This window comes from Protopterus annectens, chromosome 3.part1, assembly GCF_019279795.1.
Source record: "Protopterus annectens isolate FY-2018-M chromosome 3.part1, PAN1.0, whole genome shotgun sequence".
NCBI lineage: Eukaryota > Metazoa > Chordata > Ceratodontiformes > Protopteridae > Protopterus > Protopterus annectens.
The window spans coordinates 669,120,871-669,147,763 of NC_056732.1; the positions used below are offsets into that span (position 1 = coordinate 669,120,871).

Consider the following 26,893-nt stretch of genomic DNA (forward strand, 5'->3'; position numbering starts at 1 on the left):
AGAACTGAATTCACTAAATAATGATAGGAAGACTGAAACTTACATGGCTATCTTTCAGGAAATGCACGGTAGCACAAAACATCTTATTCTAGCAACTTTTCTAAGATTATACAAGCAATGTTTAAAATGTGTCCCTGGTTTTGGGCCTTTGTCCCGTTCCCACCCCCCACAATAAATTTTGGCTTTTTCCAGATTTATTGCTGCATAGTTCTTCAGGGAGAGAGAAGTTTAGTGCTGTTTATACCAAGTTTGTCTGTGTCGTTAGTAACACAACATGTAGAATACTTGTTTTTGATGCAGAAGGCTGTGGGGTTCTACTCTCACAGTAGGTAAATAGATTACTGTGTACTGTGTTGTACTTTTAAAAGGGGTGGATGCTGCAGTCCTGAGAATGTCCTCTTTGGTGGAGATACCTAGTAAGTATGAACCTGTTATCAGGTTGCCATCCATTCCCTATTGCAATATTACTAGCTTAGCATTTTTTAATGTAACAGGCAATTTATTCCTCAAGGGCAACAGGCACATTATTTGTAGATGAAACAATGAAATATAAAGTTGTTTGCTAGCAACAACCTCTTCATTAGTTACAGATCTCTTTAATGTGGAATTATTTAGATTACTTTTACTTCTACAGAGATTGTGTACATTTACTGATGCTGGTGGATTGTAGAAATTTGAGTAGACTTCTATGATGGAAATGTTTGGAATCGGGCTGCTTTGTCATTATTGGTTCATGCATTTTGCTTCATTGCTTATTGTAAAAATGTTCAAAACAGTAAATTTAAAAAGTGTTCTAACAAGTGTGCTGTATTATACAAGGAATATAATTTAATACAATCAGGAAGGTGTATCAAAGAACACATGTATGTTTCGTGTGCAAGGGGCCTATGATTTGAAAACAGCCCAAAGGTAATCTTTATCCGCCACTGGCCAGATGCATTTTCTTTGAATGTGGGTTTCAATGCTATTGCAAGAAATGCGAGTTCTCTTTCAAGGGCCGATAAGTTTTAAAGCTAAGTCTATTTTCATTGTGAGACTGTATTGCTTTGTTTAGCAGATGCCTGTTAGTGTTATGTAAGTTTTAAATGAAATCCAAACAATCATTGTAGAAGTAAACAGTATGCATATTACGGTGTTTATGGTAAATGAGGCAAAATAGCCAAGTAATGGGAAATTGGAATGGCTGCAGGGGGAGGGCTGTGTAAGGGGGGGGGGCATTCGACCATGATTTTGTGAGGGAGGAAGGGTGGCAAACTCAAAGACAGCCCTGGGCAGCAGAAAATCTAGCTACGCCACTTGATCAGTAGGCCATGGAGAATAACTTTTGGAGGTCCTAGCAAACTAATATAATATTCTTTTGCCAAGATTAGAATATTGCCTACCATTAAATACCCTACTTTTACCACAAAACCCACATACTGCAAGTTAACAAAACCAAAATCCCTGGGAAGGGGAACATCACTGCTAGACATTTAAAAAAAATGGTTACCATTCACTTCAGGGTCTGAGGCCATATTTCCATTGTCTGTTCTTCAGTTTGCGTTTGAAAGATGGTATCCCACAATTCCACAGGAGTGGGAGGGGTTACATAATTATGTATGCAAATGTTTATGTTAGCAGACAGATTTGTACCCATTTCTCATGGGCCTTTGTCCAGATTTTTGATATTTCCAGGTTGAAGAGGTGTGACGCCCATGCCCTGGCCCAGCAATCAAGGAGCCTCAATCCTCACCACTAACACCAGTGAGGGGCATCTCATATAGGAGGAAGGGATAACAAATACACACAGTAAAGTACAATTTCCCCTTAAGTGCACACAGAGATAACAGTCAGTCCGGGGCTGGTCGCTCCCTTGCTCTCCAGGTCCCCAATAAGACTCCCCACTGGCACATATATAGGGTCCAGAACTCAGCCAGCTGGGCAAGCTAAAACCTCCAGCACCCTCTCTGTCCAACCAGTGCTTCGTGTCCCTGCCCAAGTAGCTGACACACACACACACACACACACACACACACACACACACACACACACACACACACACACACACACTTTGAGATAAGTTTATACAGCCACACAGACACTCCTGGGAAAGGCTGGCACAGGTTCTCCAGCTGTGCTCCTTTTACCCAGACTACATGGTAGAAATTACTGCCACCACCCAGCTAATAATTATCAGCTCCCCAGGAGGCCCTTAAAAGGGTGTCCAATTATTACTGTGCAATATTATTATCCAATTGGTAGTATAACCCATGGCTAAAGCTATTGGAGTGGCTTTGTACAATTTTACCAAAGGCATGCAAGTACTCTAGAGTGCTTAAATTATCTCTACAAAAACAGCCACAGTTTAAAGTTTTTAAATATTTAATAATAAATAATAAAAACACAAGACAATACTTTTTACTACACAGTGCTAGTCAAGAGTTCAGAGATCACAGAGAAGTACTTAAAATAATTCAGTAGTACAGTTCTGACATCACATAAAAACACAGTTAATCTTTCTAGTTTCTAGCTATTTCTAAGAGAAAACACAAGTCTAAGATAAAATTACATACAGAACACAGGCAGAGAGCTGATGAGTTGGATGGTCAAGACAAAAATGCTTAATGCTCTCTGAGTTTCTCTGTTTTTAAAATCACATTCCTGATTCACATTACATTATTCTTCACACTTCCCTGGGTTCCCAGGCTAACTGAAACTACATTTATATTCTTTAGTAAGCTCACACCAGGTCAGGAAGCAAAGCCATTAAGAACATTTATGCATGCAAATTCTGCCCATTACTCTGGCCGTAAAACATTAGCAAGAATTCCGTCATCTAGACTGGCCAGAGTCGACTTTAGATCAAAGGGTCACAACAGGTTTTACTTGGTCAGCTTTCTGCCAGCAGAGTGCACTGTTGTTACATTTTTTTGCAGTTCCACATCTAACAGCATTTTTCCATTTAAGACAACAAGCCTGTGGCTGACATTAATATTTACAAATGATAGAATTATCTATAAAATCTATAAAATTCTATATGGCTAGGCTGGCAGCCTTCACCTATCTTCACCCAATCTTCACAAGAGGTATGCTTGACTCCACAACGGTACACCAAAAATTGTGCTGAAAACTACACAATGAAGTCTACTGAAAGACACAATTTCAAACTGCACCACTATACAAGAAATTAGACCACATAATTCATATTCAGCACCATTTTAAAACTATATGCATACATAGGTATATTACAAAGCAGATTTTCATAAACTTTTAATTAGTTTTTTTCTGTATGAGATTCTGCTTTTCCTCTCACACCCTCCATATATTGGCAAAAATGCATACCCCTCTACATGCTAACTCTCTCTGAGGTCAATAAACCTCAAATTAAATACAATGCACTACAAAAGAAACTTCTGCTCAGTTAGCTTGTCCTAATCAGTGGTCCTCAAATCAGTGTACAGCAGAAATGAGAGAAACAGGATTAACGGTGACCATAATTCTTATCCATGGCTAAACTATAATCACAACTGTCTACAGAAACAACAATACAATACAGCTATGCACCCTAACAGAGTTAAATCTACCTTCTTTGCACAGAAACTTAACCAGGAAATGCTTAATATTGAGAGTACTGATATAGCCTGCACTGCTTCACTGCTGAATTAGTGAGTTTGCTTTTTAAATTAGTTTACTAGTGGCAGAAGAAGGATTCCAAGCTAGGTTTGGTCACTTCTTGCTACTGAAGCCAACTTCAAGTGTATTGCTATTAATTAGCATGCTCAGTGAGCTTTCCCTTGCTCTATTTCTATACTATAAATAAAGAATTTTAGCACAATGCAGCTCATTGCAAAGTGGGATTGTACCGTGCACTGTACATACGCAGCATTTTGATATATAATTTTCTCTGTACAACCTAGTGCCACCGAATCCTATTTGTACTGTAACTAGTGGAATCTAGAAATACAGAGGTCTTAACTTTAGTAAACTTCTCATTTAGTTTATATGGACAGGCAGTGTGCCTCAAGAAGCAAACTTCAACAGCACCTTTTGCTCCATAGGCAAATCTGTGCAATACCAATTAATATATTCAAATTTCTGGACTAAAATGGAAGGTCAGCCTGCTTCTCTTCCTTTTCTTAACAGACTCCTGGCACTTGTTATTGACAGGCAAGCAGTGTATCTGCCTCATTCTCACAGATGATGAAGTTTTACTCAGTACAAGACATTCTCTGTTTGTGAGAGCTGCAAGTACTTAAGTAACACAGAGGCCTCACACTCACAAAACAAACAAAAAATAATAATAATAATATATACTTTGTGTGTGTGTGTGCGCGTGTGTGTACATGCATGTAGGCATGTATATGCACATCTTTCAATGGACTGCTGTCCTGTTTGGGATGGGCTATTATGCCTTACACCTACTGTGTGACAATATAAGTTCAAGCTTCCCATGTGATCTTACACTGGATTAAGCAGGAAATTTGAGAATGAATAAGAGACCAGTTGGCATAATGGTTAAAGTCTTTGCCTCTCGTGTAAGGTTTACAGTTTGATCCTAATCCCCTCCCAATATCTGTATGAAGTTTGCATGTTCTCCCAGTATCTCTGTGGGATTCCTCCCAAAAACATGCTGAGTGTTTATATCTCAAACTTACCAAAGAATGCAGCTGTGGGTGGCAGCAGCACCGAATCTAGATGCCACAATCAGTTGCAAGCCACTCGTCAGTGTAAAATATTGCTCACGTTGACTAATATTGCCATAGTATTTGATGGTGATAAGTGGGCTGAGGACACAGCCTATCCAACCAATGCCAGGGACCCATGTTAACAGGGGAAGGAGTGCATGTGCCCTTATTGGCTAGTGTATCCCAGCCATAAAGTACACCATCCCTGGGTCAAACAGCTACTGGCCAGCCACAGCTTGGGTTACCTGAAATAGCTCTGTTAAGTAAAAGCTGGATGTAAAACCAATCAACCTGACAAACGTGAACTAAGCATTGGTACACCCAATGTAGGTTAACTGACAGCATGCAGCTTGAAAGTGAACGACATGATAGTAATAAGGAGACTGGACATCCTATGTATCCAGGAGACCAGATAGAATGGCAGTGCAGCAAAGCCACTTGGCTTGGGATCCAGAGTCTAGTACACAGGAGGAGGACAGACTAAAAATGGTGTGAGAACTGTGGTGAGGGAGAGACTCCCTAAGATAGTGAGGGATGTTGTGACGACCCTCCACTGGACCAGTAATCAAGGAGCTCAATCCTCACCAGTGGGGGACATACACTAGGGGGATAGGATGGCTAGTACACACAAAAGTGTTTCCAGATGCACCTTTCTGCATCAAATGCAATTTCCCTTAACAGAACACAGAGAACACAGTCAGCCCGGGGCTGGTTTCACACTTTTTCTCCAGATCCCCAATAAGGCACCCCACTGCCACAGCTATAGAGTTGAGATCTCAGCTGAGTGACCAAGCAAAGACCTCTCTGTCCAACCAGTGCTTTGTGTCCCTGCCTAAGTAGCTGATACACACACTCTGACACTCTGACGTTTGGATTCACATACACACACACACACACACACACACACACACACACACACACACCTGGGAAAGGCTGGCACAGGTTTACTGGCTATGCCCCTTCTGCCTAGGCTATAAGGTAGTTATTACTGCCACCAGTCACTCCTTATCAGCTACTTTAAGGCCCTTAACACAGGATGTCCAATCTTACTGTATAATATTAATATTAACACAAACGGTAGTCTGACCAAGAACAAGGCTATTAGGAGTGGCCCACACTGTGTCAACAAATAAATATGCAAGTACTCTCAAAACTTAAATATATCTAAACAGATCAGTTGCAATGTAAGTTTTAAATATATATAATAATAAATAAAACAACAAAACAATACTAAATATATACTCACTGTTCAGAACCACAAGAAATATTTAAAACAACATTGCAGGACAGTCTCAAATAAAGAAAGAAAAATATCTAAACTAAGTTTTACTATATTCCTGACTGAATTTAAGAAAAACTATTATAACCTAAGAACTTACTAGTAGACCAAGGCAGATGTGGTGACTGTATCTTCTAGTTGTTTTCAGGTCTAAGACAGAATGCAGAATGCTCTGTCTCACTTAGAGATTTATCAAATTAATATTTGAAATATTACTGCTTGGACAGCTTGCAGAATGACATAATTTATTATCCTCTGACTTTTGGGTCCCAGGCCCAAACCCCCCATTGCTAGAAGATGGCAGCATTTAGCATCTACTTGTAAAACTATACAGACAAGAGATTCTCCTCAGATCTCTGGCAGACGCTTGAAGTCATAAAACAATTACATTCTTCCATGCTTTCAAGTCTAGTAATTACTTCACCCACAATACAGAAAGTTTCTTAGTACAGACATAGGGCAGGATTCACGAAGCCTCCGTGTAAGAGTTATAACTCTTACACGGAGGCTGCAGTTAAACGGAGTGATGTCAGCATGCTCTGCATATTCATGAGAGCATGCTGAATCACACCTAAGTCTAACACGGTCCGTGTAAGACATGTGGGGGCGTGTCCGTAGGCTGAGCCCTGCAAGCGGACACGCCCCAGAAGTGTAAAAGTGCCCAAAGTAGACACCCACAACAGAGTCCATGGAAATGTGAATAAACACAACACAACACATGCCCCTACAGACTATCAAACATAAAAGAAATATAAATGAACATGTCATTTTTTTTTTAAATTGTAAAAATGTTTAACCGTGAGTGCGCTCGTTTGCGCGGGCGTGCCCGTAGCGCAGCTACAGTTAGCAGTCAATGGGAAAGCATATAAGAACTAAATATGCAAAATAAGCCAGGAAGCAATAGCGTAGCAGTAGAGATGTTGGCTGCAGAGCAGGCATTCATGGTTCGAGCCCCCACAACACCATTTTTTTTTTTTTGCAAAATAAGCAGGAAACAAGTCCCTGGCAAATATGTACACATAAAACCGCAATATATGTAAATTGTAATGAAATAGCCCATTTATATTGAAGAAAAGTGAGGTAACAAAAGAATAAAAAATGCCAGATGTGCCCATAGCTGAGCTACAGTTTAACAGGGTGAGTGCATGTGCCCGTAGATGAGCAGTGGTTTAACTGGTGCAAAATGAGTGCCCGTAGCTGAGCATAGGTTTAACATGTAAAACATATGTGCCCCTAACTGAGCTGAGCGGAATATGCGTGCCGATAGCCAAATGAGGCTTAAACCAGCGTACCCCGTTTGTGCGGAGCTGCGCACCGTGCAAACAAGCTAACCGACGGGCAACGTTGAGCAAGCCGTATCAAAACTGCCTTTACACAGACACACCCCTCAGCATGTCTAGACAGTCATGAAAAATAAAAAGCAGTGGCCAGGTTCAAACCCAGGATACTATACACCATAGTCAAGGTACAGAACCACTAAGCCATGACAGCAGTACCTTTAAATGCAATAATAGCTAATATATAGGAATGAATACAAACTAGAGCATGACAATGCAGGTTTACTGAAGTTGATACAATTCCAAAATGGCCAATCACAGATATGTGTGGGAAAACGGACTATATAAGCCCCATAGGCGGGAATACACAGCATAAACGATTGTAGAACAGACCTGCAGGCAGAATGTCAGGTGTAGGAGAGGGTAGACGCTTTCGAGCGCAGAGGTGGGGTGTTGAGGAGTCCAGGTACATGGCCTGGCTCCTAGTCCACAATCATGAGGCCCAACTCATGCAGGGCCAGGTCCTCTGGGGAGCGTACAGGGCTGAGGCGTGGGACCGGTTGGCTCATGAACTCACCAGTGCCACAGGGATTCCAAGGACAGGTGAGTAGGTCCGTCACCACCATGCGGACCTGAAGAGATGCAAGCAGGACCAACTGAACCTTTGGATCCAGGAGGCCCGGCAATCACCCAACGCCCCACCACTGAGTAAGTAACAATTAGTTATGTATGTAAAAAGTTAAACTAGCTGAAATTATGGAGATGTGTATTCCAATATTACTTCATTTATATTACAGCTGCAGGTGTCCGTTCTGCGAACCGCAGAGCCTATGGCGATAGGCTGGTGCGGTTGCGCCACCAGGCAGGTCAGTAATCCACTACCACTAACTGTAAAGAAATATAAAAGTATGACAGTCAGCAAAAGAGTGCAGTGTAGCCAGTAAGGAATAGAATCTGCAAGTAACAGTGTGAAAGTGTATGCAAGTATTGCTTGATTACAAGATTTCCCAGCCTGTAAGTGTAAACTAAACATGAAACTGTCCAACATATAGTCAGAAATAAAAATGCCCTGCCTGTAAGAAAATAATACACAACCTGCAGCAGGATGTAAAGTATAGCTGCAGAAGATGATGAAATCACATGTGTGAAATATATCCCTGTGGAAATACTGAAACATGACAGAAGTGAGACTGCTGGAAAGTATTGTAATAACTACTGTTAAAACATGTCAATAAAGCCTAGAAGTACCATCCTGAATAGTAACATGAAAGCAAGTGAGAGAGTGTGAGAGAGTGTCATGAATCCAGCAATACAGTAGTAATAACCCCTGAATAAAGTATGCTGCAGTCAAGACAGAATTAAATGCATGTGAGACTCAGAACCAAACAGCAAAATCTGTTCAAAGTGTTGCTGCATGTGGAATGTGTATCCCAAAATCTGGATATGTTGCTCCCAGTCTGAAATACATGAATAGGATGATTGTCTGATATACCAAACATCCACACTTGTCTACAGGTATATAAAGCAAAAGGAGCAGGATGATGTATCTGAACAAAGCTTGATATGAATGTGTATGAAGAACACTAAAATGTATATTGATGTTGCAGTAACAGTCCTATCAGCAAGGTGAAGTAGTTAACATATAGGACACTGTAGTTAGAACAGTAGTGTGTATATAACTGTAGCTATTAGAAATGTACAGCATATGTATTGGTATTCGAAGGTGTTAATATTACTTTATTTACCCCACCCTATAACCACCTATAACCCATTCCACGTGAAAATGGTATGCGCAATCACAATTAACACCCCTGGATGTTTGTCCTGTTGGGTCATATATATTTGCATGTCTGTTGATGCATCTGCCCTGTTCATACACCCACACCTGATGGCCTGTTGCCGTCAATTAACCCTGCATGTTGTTGGACTGTGTATTTCTGTTCAAATTATGCATGTGTTATGCACGCTGTTCAATGGTGTGAATATCTGGGTGTTTGGTTAATGGGAATACTAATGCATGCTGTTACAACTAACTGTGAATGGTATTATATGTCACTAACCCAAACTGTCATGACATAATGCAAAACATAGAACGACAGGGAAGGCGGGTTCCAGCGGACCCACCTCTCCCACCTCAGCTGGCGAGTGCACCTGGCACTAGTGCCGAGTCCGGACCCTCCTCCGGTGGCCCTGTGCCACCTGCGGGTGGAAGCGCTGCAGGGGATGGGGCTCGCCCCCCCTCTGCAAGTGTGGCTGGAGGAGATCCACCTCTCACCCTCCGTAGCATCCGGACTGTGGTGCGTAGGGAGATTCGGGACTCTGTCCTTGAGCCCCTACGCCAGCTCGAGGCACGGGTGGCGCAACTAATGGGCATGCCCGTTGCCCTGCCTACACAGCCCCCAGCACAGCCCCGTCCTGGGCAGTGAAGGAACAGTGGCAACTGCCTATGGGTGGGGATATCAGTTCCACTGTTGCCATCTGTGGGCTCATGGGCTCTGGACATCCCAACCTCCATCCCCGTCAATTGTGTAACCCCCCCACACGTGTCATACACCGCCCCTGTATGCGTCTTGTTTGTCTTGTCTGTTTACCTACCCAGCCTACCTCCCCAGCTGAACCGACTTCCTTCACCTGACATACCACTCTTACCTGAAAAAAAAAAAAAAAAAAAAAAAAAAGGGCACTCTGTACCCACAAAAAAATTACGCCCCATACATAGCTGCCCATTCCGCACACATGTCCACTGGACATGGAACCTATCAATTACAATTGGCTGTACAAGTATTATTGTTGTCCTGACACCTCTCCCAGGGGTGGAAGGTTTCAAATGTCACACCAAATTACATACATATGCACAGCTGTTGCTGCAGAAGAAATGGGCAGCTATGGGCCTTACCTACATCCCTCCTGCACATCCCAAGCTTGTTTCCCTACTGTCCTACCCTCTTTGTGACCCCTTTTTCACCACTTTCCTGTCTCCCCATTTTCTTTTCTTTCAAAGAAAATAGCGCGGGTGTGCGCCATAGTAAGCACTGTTAAGCGGTTGTAACCGGGTGTACGCGGAGATAACCGCTAGTGCGCATGCATGAGCTCCGCACAAACCAGCGCTAGCCCGGTTACAACTGCTTAAAAGTGCCTTAGTCACTGTGATTGACAGGTCCTGTACTCAGTTCAAAAGAAAAATAAACTCCCACTGTCAGTCCCGAACCCAGGACCTTGGAAACACTAGTCTGTACAACCTACCACTAAGCCATGACTCTTATACAAACACATTGTGCTAAAATAAATATAACATGTAAAAGTAGGGATGAATGTAAAGGGAATATAGGATGTGTAGTAAACAAAGCATGCCATTTAAAATAAATGTCACAAACAATGGATATCCATAATAGTAGTGTGTGAAAAGAAACAGCCATGCTAGTTGGCAGCCTGTAGATAACAAGATCAGTTAAAGTACATAGATATATGTATGCATATGCACATATATATATATATATATATATATATATATATATATATATATATATATATATATAGATATACTTGTAGGAGTCAATGTGCATACACACTTGCTACAGGGAACATGAAAGAGGAATGGAGAACTGTGAATATACAACACAGCCTGAAGCATGAGAGAGATACTAACCTTTACAGTCACAGAACACTGTCCACAGCATACCAGCATGGTCCCCGCCCACACAATCTGAAAGGGCAACGCCTATCACACATACCCTTTTATAGCACTGACCTGAAATCACAGTGTGAACTGCAATCAGTACACAACCGGCTGTATGCAATTAGCAAATGCTGGCCTTCAATTGGTGCAGAGGTCATCACATGGACCTATGCAAATACCTACAAAAGCATCCAGTGCTAACACTCCCCACATGCAATAAATGAATTGCATTGTCTGTAAGCAGACAGAGAGAGGCCGAGAAGTGGAAGAGAGAGAGAGAGAGCACCAAAAAAAAAAAACACACTGTGACTCTCCCTACCCTGAAGCTGTCAGCAGTGACAGTAATAGCAGCAGCAAGCAGAAGCTGTGGAACGCAACCAGCTGCGACATACAGAGGTAATGCAAAGTAGCAGGTTAACAGTGTGCATACTGTGAACCCTCCAAATGTGTCATAGGTCTGTATCCATAGGTATGTCCATGTGATATGTTGTGTGTACGTAGTTCCAACAAAAGGGGATGACCACACATCACATGTCAAGCAGTCATAGGCCAGGATCCTGGTAGCATGTGTCTGTGCATTGGCCTAGCAATGGCTGTAGTGACGGCTTTGAAATGTCAGCCAGGCCCCAAGCCAGGATCAGCCCATCCCAAAGGCACACTGTTTGGGAACAAGTGTCTGCAGGTACCTGATGTCACTGCACATGCATCCCATACTGCAGTACCCCATAGCGTAGCAGACCAGGCCCATTATGCATATGATGTGGTAATTCCCAGGGTCAGTCGAGGTTTCCCCTTAGTGTTGTGGGACCACTGCTGCTGTATGCCACTGTCCAGGTACATATCCTGTAGCACGGCCAAGATAAACTATCAGTGTTACATGCGGTGGTATGTCCCCTCAGAGTGCTGGTAGCACACATCCAGGGGGACCACGAGGTCACAGTGATGCTGTGTGTTCTCCTCCGGTGAGGGCGGCCCTCACCTGGACATGTGCGATGATAGGGAGGTTACACCCAGCTGTGATAAATATCCGAAAGGTGAGGGGGAGGGAGGGGGGATATGTGCACCTTACATGACTGCAGGAATGTTGCCAATATGCGTGTGTTTGGTGAATGTTAAGTAGGTGTGGACTAACACAGAGCATATCCGAGGCATGTGATCCGTATGTGTAACATAACTGAAGAAGGCCTTGTGGTCATCCAGAGTGTTTGTGTCTATTACCCTCCCAGAGTAGGCTGTGGCTGTTGTTATGACGGACTGTAGCGTAGTACCAGTGTTGACCACAGATGCCTACCCTTAATGTGAATGTGCTCTGTCCTGCAGTAGCCCCCTGCTATTGTTATACGATCTGCCTCTGTCTGGGGTCCACTGGACAGGATGCCTTACCGTTGTGCATAGGGTCTGGGTTAGACATGTGTGTGCAAGTGTCATGCAATCCGCAGCATGTCTGTGGTAAGCATTTGCAAAGGGGTCAGCAGTGTGGCTTATGGCTTCCACTGGCCCAGTGTGCTGCATGGATACCATCCCAGTCCCAGCAAGTGAATAACTGTCTAACCACATACATATCAATGTAGTCTACTGTACTGGTGGTGGGATATGTATATCCAGGCCGTGTAACGTCTGTCCACAGCAGAGTAGTGGACGGTGTCCCACATACAGTACCTTGGCATGGACCCCCAGAGTGAGGTTGTGCATAGCACCTGTCAGTGTGTGCTGACCGATGGGGCATGCTACTATGTAGTGTGGAATGTGGCAGGTATTGTTGCACAGGTATTGGCTGAGCACTGATATCTGGCCATGTACCTGTGTATCCACCACGGCACACACACATGCAACATATGGGAGTAGTAGTATATCACTACACATGCATAACATGTATAGTATGTGTGCCATACATTGCTGACATGGTCTGCTGATATCCTGTCTGTGTTCTCTTCCAGGGAGATGGCGCGACAGCGTAACCCCGCCTACTCCATTGCGGAGGATGAGGAGCGTAACCCCGCCTACTCCGTTGCGGAGGATGAGGAGATCCACCAGAGCCTGGTGCGGGAGTATGACATCCTGTTTTCCCGCACCAGTCAGAACCAGCAGGAGAGGGCCGCACTGTGGCAAGACCTGGTCCGTAGGGTAAATGAAATTGGCACGCATAACAGGACATATGAGCAGGTACGACATCACTGCAGTGATTTAATCCAAAGTGTCCGGCAGCGTGCAGCAGATATCCACAGGCAACAGGTCGCCACAGGAGGTGGGGTGGCCACACATCCCCCCCTCACCAGACTGGAGGGGCTACTCCTAAGTGTTGTGGCTCCAGCCCCGGAACACCAACAGCAGTACACCTGCATTATGATGGAGGCTGGTTCCACACAGCAGCACGACATGGAGCGTGCAGGTAATATGCCATATGTACACCTGCCTGTTCTGTACACTGTATCATATGCAATATGAATGGGACAGATGTGCCCACTAACATTAATCTCATCATTCCTGCAGGTGTTACAGAGAGACAGGCCATCCATGCTGGTGAGTGTGTTTAACATAACCTATAATAGTCCTGATAATGCTAGTAACAGTAGTGTAACTCAGTAGTACTCTGTGTGTATACTGCAGGGTGTGCATGTGTGCATGTGTGCAGGTGTGTCAGTACCCATGTGTGCATGTGTGCAGGTGTGCCTGTGTCCAAGTGTGCATGTGTGTGTGCATGTGTGCATGTGTGCCTGTGTCAACGTGTGCATGTGTGCCTGTGTCCACGTGTGCATGTGTGCCTGTGTCCATGTGTGCCTGTGTCCATGTGTCCATGTGTCCATGTGTCCATGTGTGCATGTGTGCATGTGCACATGTGCACATGTGCACATGTGCGCATGTGTGCATGTGTGCATGTGTCCACGTGTGCATGTGTGCATGTGTCCATGTGTGCATGTGTCCACGTGTGCATGTGTGCATGTGTCCACGTGTGCATGTGTGCATGTGTCTACGTGTGCATGTGTCCACGTGTGCATGTGTGCCCGTGTGCATGTGTCCATGTGTGCATGTGTGTATAACTGCATCACTGGTAACAATGTCTGGAGAATGTAAACTGTGTTTCCTGTCTTCATCCCACAGGTTCTGGGGCTGCTCTGGTGACCTGCAGCAGGGAACCTGAATCCTGTGCCACGGCTACTGGTAATGATGATATATGTGTAATGGTACAGGAAGGTGTGTCAGGGTCTGCCATTGGTCAGCCAATTGACAGTACACAGCTGTCAACCCCATCATTGCGCACAGTCATCCTGCCTATACATCCTATGTCACCATTGTCCCTAGGTGATGGACAGGATACAGCGGGCATAGACCAGGGTAATGTGGTACCTGTGGCACATGCGTCCCCACACAGCAGCCATGGGCAGGGTCCTCCGATGGTACCACACAACACTGGGTCTGTGCTGTCATCGGAATGCCCCAGGAGACCACGTGCGCGTGGCTCTGGACAGTCCCAACAGGGGCATGTGTCCAGTCAACACACTCCCGCTTCTGATGACAGTACCCAGTCAGATGTTGTACTGGATACGGTCCGTAGCACCCCTGCCAGGCACAGGTACCGTGTCCGTGCACACAGACACTGATCTGTATGGCCTGCCAGGTGCAGTCTGTGGCTGTCCACAAACCCCTGTATATGGCAGCCATGAGGTGGAACTGCGTGCGTGCATACACACATGCGGAATGTCAACACTTAGGGCAACCACATACATGCACACACTGCAGCAACACTGGCCCACCCTGTACTGCTGCCCCTCACCAACACACATACACACACGTCAATTGGTGGTTATCAGTGGCTGACTCAGGCATACCTAATCCACACCCTGTGCATATGATGACACTGTGCCACCTCCTGCAATCTCCAACATCATTGCGGGAACAGGTAAACACGTTGCTGATGCACAGGGTGACTACATAGACGTGTATTAGTAGTATCATGTTGGTAACAGTACAGTGTGCTGCTATGACTGTGTGTGTACCCCAGCATGCCTGCTGTAGTAACTGTATGAATGTCATGAATTGTTATCTGCACCCATGGTACATACCAAAGCATAACAGCTGCACATAATTGCATGCCGGTGGTAAGGTTGTCAACAGATAGCCGCATACATGGGTAGCACAGGGGGAATGCTAACGCAAGTAGTGATATGCAATGGTGGACATGTACAGTAATGGTGTCAAGATGCCCACAACAACTATGCCATGTGTATGTTCACGCATCTAGATATGTGTGCAGTACCAATGTTGTCCAGACCACAAATAAGTATGACATAATATCGGTTCCACCATGGCCATCTGTGCTGCGTATTCCTGGGTACATGTTGACAGTGCCTACATATATGCATTGTGAATTACTGTTATTGTTACCCCTTCTTCGTTGTATGATGCAGTACTTCCAGCCCTGTGTACTGTAGCCTTGTTTGCATGCATGTTCGCCTGGGGTTCCCTGGAACACTGCTTACACCTGCAATGCAGGGTTACAGTGCTTCTGTAGACTGCTACTGACATCTGCATAGCGTACCATATGTATGTCAACCTTACACATGACAGAACGGCACTGTCTGTCCTGTACACATGTGAGTAGCCTGTGACACATTGCACACGTCTTACCCAGCATATACCCACGTGTGCAGTCATATATGTCAGTGCTATGAGACAGAGGCAGTCCACCCACACATACACACCTTCAGTATGTTGTTCCCCATTGGCCCTATGTGTTGGTACTCACCATGGCAATCACACTACTAGGGTGGCATGTCCAAAGGTAACCTGTGAATCGCCTCTATGGTCCAGTCGTGGTTTATGTGGGTCATGTGTCATCGTCACAGCTGCCACATGTATGCAGTCAGCCATAACCCTTGGCCAGGTATATACAACACATGTGTGGGATGCCACCACACAGCCAGTCTGGGGACCGGTCTCTCTGAACCCAGTGATGCCATACCCTGTCAGGTGGCATGTCATATATACTATGTACAGGACAAACGTCAAACCCAATCCTTGCCGCTACTAATGATAATACCCCTGAAGACGTTCCTGATAGCTTTGACCAGTCCTTTACTGAGACAGTGCAGGCCCTAGCTTGCCAACTACCTCCTAGCTCCCCTGGTCCCGAAAGCAGCACCCCTAGAAAACTACTTGCGTCCAGCTGCCAACCGGTCGCCACTTCACTTCTCCGTAACAGTGAAACCCACTACACTGTGTGCCGATCAACACCCTGCCGAGTACCTATCAAAACCAGATGATGCTATTGCTTACCCAGTCTCAAAGGTAATCAAAGGTACTATGTTAGAATCTAACTTTCCCACCATCTGTAAAATGTCATATGTAATCCCACTTCACACAGGAGGCAGCTCTACTGACGTCTCCACTGATTTAGGCCAATAGATATACACTCTCCACTTGCAGAGGTTATGGTGACTTTCGTCATAGACAAGTCATGCACCGCCTAGTCCAACATCGCAGTATGGCAGACACTCAGCATGGCTTACGTTCCCATCACAGCACTCCGTCAGGCCTCCTAGCCTTTACTAACACCATAAGCCATACCTGCAACATCAATGATATATCCACAGCCCTCTGTTTGGATAACTCAAAGGCATACGATATGGTTTATCACCAACTTGGACTCTGCACCCTGCACAGACTGTCTAGATACTGGAGCCTTCCAATGGTGTCAATCCTACCTGCATGGTCAACAGCAGGCCGGCCTCTGGCAGACCAAACCCTCTAACCGTCTACCAAACACCCTCAGAGTACCACAAGGCTCTATCCTAAGGCCCTTGCTTTCCTCCATCGTCATTAACGACCGTTATACTGTCATCCCAACCGCCAGCTGTATCCAATATGCTGTATACCCTACTCTGATCTGCTCAGCCACATCTCCAGTACAGTTATGTTCAGCTACCCAGACCACCTGTAATACAATAGCAAACTGGCTTTCTGAACGTCGTCTGATCCTACATCCCAATCAAACTGGACTGCTGTTATTCCACAAACACGTAGGTCTACCACGTTCACCGTTACCATAACATCTACCGATGGCACAATACTCTACCCTGACCCATCTCAACAACTATTAGGTGTTATCATAGACAATAACCTCACATGTGACATACATGTTAACCAGATTAGCCAAGCCATCAATAGAAAGCTAGGGTCACTTTACAGAATTAAAGCCTTCCTAGCCCCTCCAGCTAGAGGTGCCATAGCTCGCTCACACCGTGTTGCAGCCCTTCTGTATGCATCCCCTCTACTCTCACATATGAACAAGACTGTCCTTAACAAGCACTGGATTTGCTACAACCACATTGCCAGGTTTGCCACTGGCCCGCCTGGAAGGACACATCATTGCATCAATCTAAATCAGCTTGGTTGGCTTGCAATACCCAGCCTAATACAGTATAACCAACTGATTATGGCCTATAAAATCCTGTATAATCCAGACAATACTCCTGCACTTAAATTACAATCACCCCCTATAACAATCCTAGACCGCTTCGAGCCTCTACCATTGTACTGCTTCAGACTAGCCTGTCTATTAACACAGCTGGTGATTCTGTCTTTGCAAATCCTGTACGTAGATCCTGGAACCCACTTCCAGCTGATATTACCCTAATGTCCACCTCAGGTCATTTAACAGTAGACCCAAACAACATTTGTCATGTAACTGGCTATGTCAGTGTATCAGGCCTGGCTAACTCGGATGTGTAACCTGTGTGAACCACTGTACTGTGTAAATACAATGTAATCCTGGCTTGTGCTCAGGTCTGACATTAACCTGTGGAACATGTTGGACCTGCTTACTTATGTAATCTCTGTACATAATCTGTTTGTACTATGTCATGCTAGTATTTTCTAATGCTGTATCTGCTACCCTCGTAGCTTGTCTCCACGGGCCTACCCTGGGAATGGACATGCATCCAGTTGGGCTATCCCAGTCAACATATGTAGGACCAATAAATATATCAATACATGATATTACATTGACAACAATACCAGGCAGACATTGCCACACACTGACAGCATGCTGAACACACTGGGGCATACGTGGGGACTCAGACTAGCAGCCTGCCTGTGCATCACACACCTCCGCAGCTGGCACACAGGCATATGTTTCGTCGGAACACAGCACATGCCACACATGGCACGCACATCCCCTGTACCACACCCACAGCCTGTAGGGCTACACAACACACCTGCTATAGACGTGTCAGGTACCTGTCATGTGTGCTGCACTGGGGTCCCGCTCAACAGGCTGTATCTGGTGAAGGGCACAGTGATATGACTCAGGGGCACTATGGTCCACCACAGCACACATGCATACAGGTCAGACAGAGGCATGGACAGATATGACTCACTCATTGACCATGCCAGTGTGGCTGCCTGGGACATACCTCCCTGGACTACGTGATAGGGAACATAGAATGGATCTCTCAGCATTTGGCACAGGCCAGTATGAGCCTGATATTAGTTGCCAACATACTCTCCCCAGGTATTCTACCACTATATGTGGGAAGGCTGTTGTATGTCTACATTATGCTCAGTCTCCACTGTCATTCATAGGGTATCCACTGGCTGTCAACGTGTGCTTACATGCTAGGACGCCACATTGCTGTTCACGGGTCATCTTGCACGTGACACACATGGCCCGATGTATACTGGCAAGGCTCCTTGGTACACACATACTGCCTTATGCTGCAGGACATGGTTTACATAGCGACCTCCGTGGGTATCACACAGGTTAGGACACTGACAGTGCTGCTACACAACTACAGCAGTGTACACCGGAGGATGCATGCACCGGACACTGCCCTCAGCACGGTGAACTGCAGAGTCTGTGCAGTACCAGATGCATGAGTCATGGCTCACAGGTGTTACCCATCACTGACAGGCTATGCCCCTTACCATGCCTGTCGTCCCCTACACATGTAATACACATGGATAGGGGTGTGGTATCCCGAGTCAACACAGATACACACACCTCCAGGTTGTTGGCACAGCACAAACCATCAGGGCCTACTCAGGTGCAGCTGACAGTGTGTCGGAATGCCATCTGGTTCATAGCATGGCACACACAACCCTCACATACACAGGAAGACCACCTATCCTCCATAACAACAGCAGCAATATGACAGTCCCATGAACTGTGTTTATAAGGCCATACTGCATCCAGCCGAACATTGTGTGTGAGCATTGCTGTAGCTACAACACTCTAGTTGACGGGTTCACAGCATGTGGTCACCGAAATGCAGTGGAATGACATGTTACCACTACCACAACAGGTGGGAACATACAGCACCTGTACATTGACTACATGTACACTATATGGGCCAGACCAGATGGGTATCCCCTGCTGTAGGTCTTTCACCATAGACACCCACACTGTCTAGGGACATACCACGTGCGGACCCTGCACAGCAGGACACACAGTCATATTGGTATACATTGCTAATACCATTTATCCACACAAAGCATGTGTCAGACATGGTAACTACTGCAGGTCTCAGGTATTTCTGTGTATGTGTCACACACATACATCATGTGTGCAATGCCATTGCTGGGTTAGGCAATGGCATGCATTGGTATGTACACACACCCGCGCAAGGTCATACTGTGTGACACAACCACATGTGATAGTTGTGGGTTACCCAAACATACCTATTTGTACTCTGACGATGGTAATAGACACAGTAGCAGAGCACACTATTGGCATTACTAGCCAACTAGCCCTGTCTGGCTGTGCTGATAGTGTGGTGACATCCCCTGTGTTTACTGGTGGGGTATGCAGCATCTGGTGTATAGTATTATTTGCCAAAAGGATCTGTTCCCTCACACTTGCATTTACACACACCCTACTACCCCCACACACATGCAAACGTGCCATATGCAGGATTCATTCCCCTACCTACCTATGTCATGACACGTGGGAGGAACGCATTAGCAAAGCGCACTGTTCGGTTTACTAGATAGTTCCTCGTCTCTGGATATACTTAGAGGGTGCTGACAACATCAGTACTTTGAAAGGGTAATGTGCATCAGGTAGTGTGATCACCCGATTGCCAAAACTAACATGTCTTTCATACGGACATGCACACACACACATGTATTTACAGGTTTCAAATTCCTACCTAATTACATTACGATACACAGGGGGAACACATTAGCAGAGCGCGCTATTCGCATTACTGGGAGGCTTCCCTTCTCCTGCTGTACCTATACAATGCTGACATCATCTGTGTTAAGAAAGGGGCGTGTGCATCCTGTAGTGTGTTCTCCCATTTGGCAAAAGGAACATTTTCCCCATACATTTCTGCACACACACAATCACTCCTCCCTCCAAACACACACACTTGGCATCTGCAGGATTCAAACCACTACCTAACTATGTTATGACACATGTGACGGATGCATTAGCAGAGCGCGCTATTCGCATTACTGGGAGGCTTCCCTTCTCCTGCTGTACTTATAGGATGCTGACATCATCTGTGTTAAGAAAGGGGCGTGTGCATCCTGTATTGTGTTCTCCCAGTTGGCTAAAGGAACATTTCCCTCTCACAGCCTTTCACACACACAAACCCCACTCACCCACACACATACACACACACTGAGCATTTGCAGGATTCGAACCCCTACCTAACTATATTATGACACTTGAGGGCGACGCATTAGCAGAGCACACTATCCAAATTACTGGGCATCTGTTCTCCACCTGTAGTATTTCTAGGGTGCTGACATCTTCATTTCCACAGAGGTTTGTGGTTGTCGTACTACCTGTCAGGTGGGGGATAGCATGTATATGCATTTGCAGCCACCTACATCAGGGTCAGGTGTGCACATCGCACTGGCAGGTTATGTTCTATACCATGCTTTGGGACCACAGGACCTGTAACACACAACACTACCAGTCCAGCACACCACACCCACATCCGGGACACACACCTAGCTTCCCTGGGAACAGTGCCAGGATATGCAGGTATTCACATACACCGTTGCAGTTGTTAACATCAGGTACAGGCATATTGTGTGTGTGACTTACTCAGGCCTCTACCACTATACCCTACCGCCACTACAATTTGAGGGTCCATGTGCTATGGCAGTACCACACACCACAGCCACATGGGTTAATACATATTGCACCTGTCCATCTGCAGCGTGGGTACCCACTGTACCACACCGGAGGTAGTCCACCACTGTTGATAGCTGCCCATGTCCACCTTTCCTGGACATCCATATCGCATCTCCTCCCACAGACAAGGTTGTCACTGCACACAAACTGTGTTTAGCACATGCAGACTCTACACTTGTGTAGACTGGGGTGAATTACTTCAGAGGACCCATGCTGGAGGACTATACTGGCCACGCAGCATATTCCTTGACACCTGCATCCTATGAGCATGTGTACAGTTTGCATTGGTCATTCAGATATTGGCAAAGGCTCTTGCTACCCCCATAGTGCCTATGTTAGGCAGGGCTCAGATGACAAACCCACCTTCATAGGTGTCACAAGGGATACAAAACTAAGAGCAATGCTACCCAGCCAGATATCTGCACCTCCAGATGCGTGCACCCAAAACACTCCTTGGCATGGAAAACATCGATATCTGTGCAGTTACAGATGCCTGGTTCAGGGCTACTGAGAGCACACCAGCACTACTGGGTTTAACCCGGTTGATTTCTTTGAAACAGTCACCAAGGCCATTGACGAGGGGAAGGTGGTTCACACAGCCTACCTGGACCTTGCAGACACCTTCACAACAATACCCCACTTGGGCATTCTAGAGAAGGTCACCAGCTGGAATATAAGGCCCTATGTCACTAGATGGATTGCACAGTGGCTCAAGGATAGATACCACATGGTTAGCATTGCTGGAGCCATGCCAGACCCCACAACAGTTACGGGTTGTGTCCCACAAGGCTCAGTCCTGGGACCCTCTTGTTTGGTATATATTTCTTGGAGGTACAGGCCAACACGGACGGACTGTGGCTGTCCAAATATGCAGATAACTGCAAACAGGCCACCATAATCGCCTCTTCAGCTGACACAAGCATCCTCCAAAGGGGCATCATAGCAACAGATAACTTGTGCCAGAGCCATGGCCTTCTGCTGAACAGTGTTTAGAAAGGGGAATGTGCATCCTGTAGTCTGTTCACATAGTTGACAAAAGGGACCTTGTCCTCACACACACTACCCCCCTCAGACAAACACACACACTTGCCATTCACAGGCTTCAAACCCCTGCCTAACTATGTTATGACACTTGAGACGGACGCATTTGCACAGCGCGCTATTCGCATTACTGGGAGGTTTCTTTTCTCCTGCTGTACTTATTGGGTGCTGATGTCATCGGTGTTTAGAAAGGGAATGTGCATCCTGTAGTGTGTTGTCCTATTTGCCGAAAGGGACATTTCCCTCACACACACAAACACCCCTCAGACAAGCACACACACTTGCCATTCACAGGATTCAAACCCCTACCTAACTATGTTATGATACTTGAGACAGACGCATTAGCGGAGCGCGCTATTCGCATTACTGGGAGGTTTCTTTTCTCCTGCTATACTTATTGGGTGCTGATGTCATCAGCGTTTAGAAAGGGAATGTGCATCCTGTAGTGTGTTGTCCTATTTGCCAAAAGGGACATTTCCCTCACACACACAAACACCCCTCAGACAAGGACACACACTTGCCATTCACAGGATTCAAACCCCTACCTAACTATGTTATGACACTTGAGACGGACGCATTAGCAGAGCGCGCTATTCGCATTACTGGGAGGTTTCTTTCCACCTGCTGTACTTATTGGGTGCTGACATCATTGGTGTTTAGAAAGGGAATGTGCATCCTGTAGTGTGTTGTCCTATTTGCCAAAAGGGACATTTCCCTCACACAAGCACACACACTTGCCATTCACAGGATTCAAACCCCTACCTAACTATGTTATGACACTTGAGACGGACGCATTAGCAGAGCGCGCTATTCGCATTACTGGGAGGTTTCTTTTCTCCTGCTGTACTTATTGGGTGCTGACATCATCGGTGTTTAGAAAGGGAATGTGCATCCTGTAGTGTGTTGTCCTATTTGCCAAAAGGGACATTTCCTCACACACACAAACACCCTCAGACAAACACACACACTTGCCATTCACAGGATTCAAACCCTACCTAACTATGTTATGACACTTGAGACGGACGCATTAGCAGAGCGCGCTATTCGCATTACTGGGAGGTTTCTTTTCTCCTGCTGTACTTATTGGGTGCTGACATCATCAGTGTTTAGAAAGGGAATGTGCATCCTGTAGTGTGTTGTTCTATTTGCCAAAAGGGACATTTCCCTCACACACACAAACACCCCTCAGACAAACACACACACTTGCCATTCACAGGATTCAAACCCCTATCTAACTATGTTATGATACTTGAGACGGACGCAGTAGCAGAGCGCGCTATTCGCATTACTGGGAGTTTTCTTTTCTCCTGCTGTACTTATTGGGTGCTGACATCATCGGTGTTTAGAAAGGGAATGTGCATCCTGTAGTGTGTTTTCCTATTTGCCAAAAGGGACATTTCTCTCCCGCAGACTTACACACACACCAACCCCACTCACACACACACACACACACACACACACACACACTGAGCATTTGCAGGATTTGAAACCCCTACCTAACTATGTTATGACACTTGAGATGGACGCATTAGCAGAGCGCTATTCGGATTACTGGGAAGTTTCTTTCCTCCTGCTGTACTTATAGGGTGCTGACATCATCTGTGTTTAGAAAGGGGCATGTGCATCCTGTGGGGAGGCAGACACCAAGCACACTCTGGCTAAGCTGTCATTCCCTAGGGCAAACGGCCTAGTGTTGACCTCTACACCCATATGTTTAATTGTCAAATGCACATTATTTGTTGCTGATAGACTGTTTGCACATCTTTATTGCCATAACATTCCCTGTTTGTATGATGCATCTGTGGAAGATGTTTGCATGTGGGAGGGATCCACTATATCACGTATGTCTCTGTAGTCATCTAGCTGTGTGCACTGGGCAGACTGCTATAATGTGGTTGGTTCCTGGATTACAACATAACAATACCAGCTATGTGTGTCCAACTGCTACACCGAAATATGGCCTAAGTGTGTGAGCATGCCCAGTTCAGCCTTCCCATGGCATGTTGTCAATGTGTGTGAGCATGCCCAGTGTGAGCATTCCATATGTTGGACTCTGCAGCCCACCACATTTGTGGATGGGTGTGAACTTCAACAACTATCACCCGTTTATGGTTGTGTGTTGTGTGTCATGTTGTGTAGTTACGGTACAACTGCTTTGTGTGTGAACACAACAGGGTTATACTGTGCCTGCAGTGTTTGCATGGGATACTTTGCATACAGTTGTCAACATCCTTTCACACTGACCTAACACTGTAGTACTGTATAGTGTACTGGTAGTACTTTGACTGTGGTGGGCAGTATCCTAGGCTTTACTGCTATCACTGCTTTACATTTCGATAGTGGGCACAACAGCCTGGTTACGGGCCAGTTGTGTACATCTGACCATGTTGCATTCTGTTCAGATATGAACTACTTACACCAGGCTTGTCCGACATTGGTAGTGTATTCCACAACATAGGTGTACATTTGCAAACACTAGTGATGTGCCCTAGTCCATGTGTAATGCTAGTTGGAGAGTATGTTTGTTCTTCAACACACATTGTAAGTGGAGTTTGCCATGACATATGTCATGGTTAGTATACTGTGCCTCTGTCTACCTGTGACATGACAGTGGTACCCAGGTTAAATCTACCATCTCCCATCCACTCATCTGGATTCCTATTGAGGTAGATTGATATGTGACTCTATGGGTAGCCTGTGCTGGGGGTGGCTTCTGTGTTATGGTGCACGCAGTACAGCTTGTCCTATGTAAGCCAGTGCTGGGGTTCAGGTCTCTCATGTGCATAGCTCACTGCCATTCAGATTGTGCAAGGTGCAGCATGTTTATTGATGCCAGCAACACAGGCAACACATGGCATCTGGGCAAGCTCTTTGATACTCCTGATGAGGTACTGTTGGGGACTTTACAGTTGATGGAGGTGTCTGCTGAGGTACATCCCACAGGGGCAATTGTAGTCAATTGTACCGCTGATGATGGATGACTGCAGAGCCACAATGACCTCCCCTTATCTAGATCTGGCAGCCTTCGTGATTAGGTGGGTATATGGTATGTTCCTGTAAACACTACAGCACATGTTTGTCCAATGCAGGATATCTATCACCTTGTGTCCCCAGGTCTCTCATTACATGTTAACTACATAATGGGTTAACACATATGTGGTAATTGGTGGGCACTTACTGTATATCCACGTGGGTTGACTATACACGTTTCTGCACTTAGCTTGCTGACATGGCTATGGCACCAGTTTTCTGTTTCTATGTGGCCCTTTTGTGGGATGCTTGTGTCAGCTGGTGGATCATATGTGGTGAGCAGTTTGTAGTCCTCTGCAACCATGTTCGGACACAGTCCTTCCATGTTTGCCTGTACCTATGGGACATATATAACAGATGGGGGAGATCCCAGGACAAAGCCTTGTGGGATGCCAGTTATATCTGGTTTGTAGTCTGACATGGCTGCAGCATGTCTGACCATGTCTGTTCTGTCCTTGGTCTGGTTTGCAACCCTCTACTGACATGTGGGTTTATATTTAAGCTGGTGAGCCTATCTATAATGAACACGTAGGGTATTGTATAGAAGCCTTTGCAAGGTCCAGATACACTGTGTGGAGCACATTGCCCTCATCAATGACCTTAATGGCTGTTTCAATTGAGTTAAACATGGTTAGGGGCAGGATCTGCACTTGGGTGGGCCACACTGGGTTGGGTCCAGTGTCAGTAGGTCCCCAATATCTTTATGTCTGTGGTACATGCTGATCCTTTCCATAGCTGTGCAAACCGAGCTTCTCAGGATTCTGGGGTAGTACTGTTCAGTATCCATTCAGGCAACACCTTTGTTGAGAAGGACCACTGTTGTTGTACATTGCTCTTTGGGTACATATTCTGTGGTAAGGCTGACATTGAGCAGTAGTGTGGTTTTGCATTCCATTCATTTTGCAGTCCATGTTGCACTAAGCCCAGGACAACATCTCATACCATTGCTGCTGTGTGTTTTGCTTTGTACATGTTGGCTGTTACCTCAGCATCTGCAATGTCAGGGGGCCAGCAGTCTGCTGGGATAGATATTATGCATTGGGTTTGCACTGCACCTGTCAGGATGTATGTTGGCAGTATGTGTGTGTGTTTGTGATATTTGTGTGATTCAGGGCATATCTGTGAATTCCCAACATGGTTCCTACCATCAGTTGTGAAAGCCTTGGGATTATCCTTAGTGTCCTGTACAATTTGTATCTTCATAGGTTCATAGGGTCATACTAGGCTATCCACCCTGGGCATTTGTTAGCCTAGCCAGAGTGTGTGTGGCTTTTGACACCGGTTGCTATGTGCATATTATGGCCATTTATGTTTTGCTTGGCTGTGCCTCTGTCTGGACATGACACAGTGAAGACCCCCAGTGTAACTCTACAATCATCCATCCACTTGGCAAGATTCCTGTTGAAGTGTGTCAGTGAGGGCTCTGCCTAACATGGAATGGGATTCTGGTCCAGGATGTGGGAGCCTCTGGATTATGTATCTGTCCCACCAGCACATCCTATTTCATTATTAGTTGAGGTTGACATCTCTCCCTCTCACAGCTCCAGTGGATTTGTGTTTTCTAGGGTGGGGCATGTCCATTACTCCTGTGTTGGGCATGGCCTCCTACAACAGGCATGCAATGCCTCTGTGTAGGCCGTATGTGACTGGATTCAGCTGGGGTGTCTACAGCCAGGCAGCATATGACATATATTTGTGACCCTTTATCCTATTGGTGAGGTACCTTTGAGGTCTTTCTAACTGCTGCAGGTGTCAGGTAAGATACATCCCATATGAGGCATT

The 26,893-nt window shown here is 45.6% G+C and overlaps 1 protein-coding gene across 1 annotated transcript in view; it reads right to left on the reverse strand.

Moving 5' to 3' along the window:
- Positions 1-26,893, reverse strand: part of LOC122798247 (tissue alpha-L-fucosidase-like) — a 348,960-nt gene that overhangs the window by 307,737 nt on the left and 14,330 nt on the right. The window lies entirely within an intron of this gene.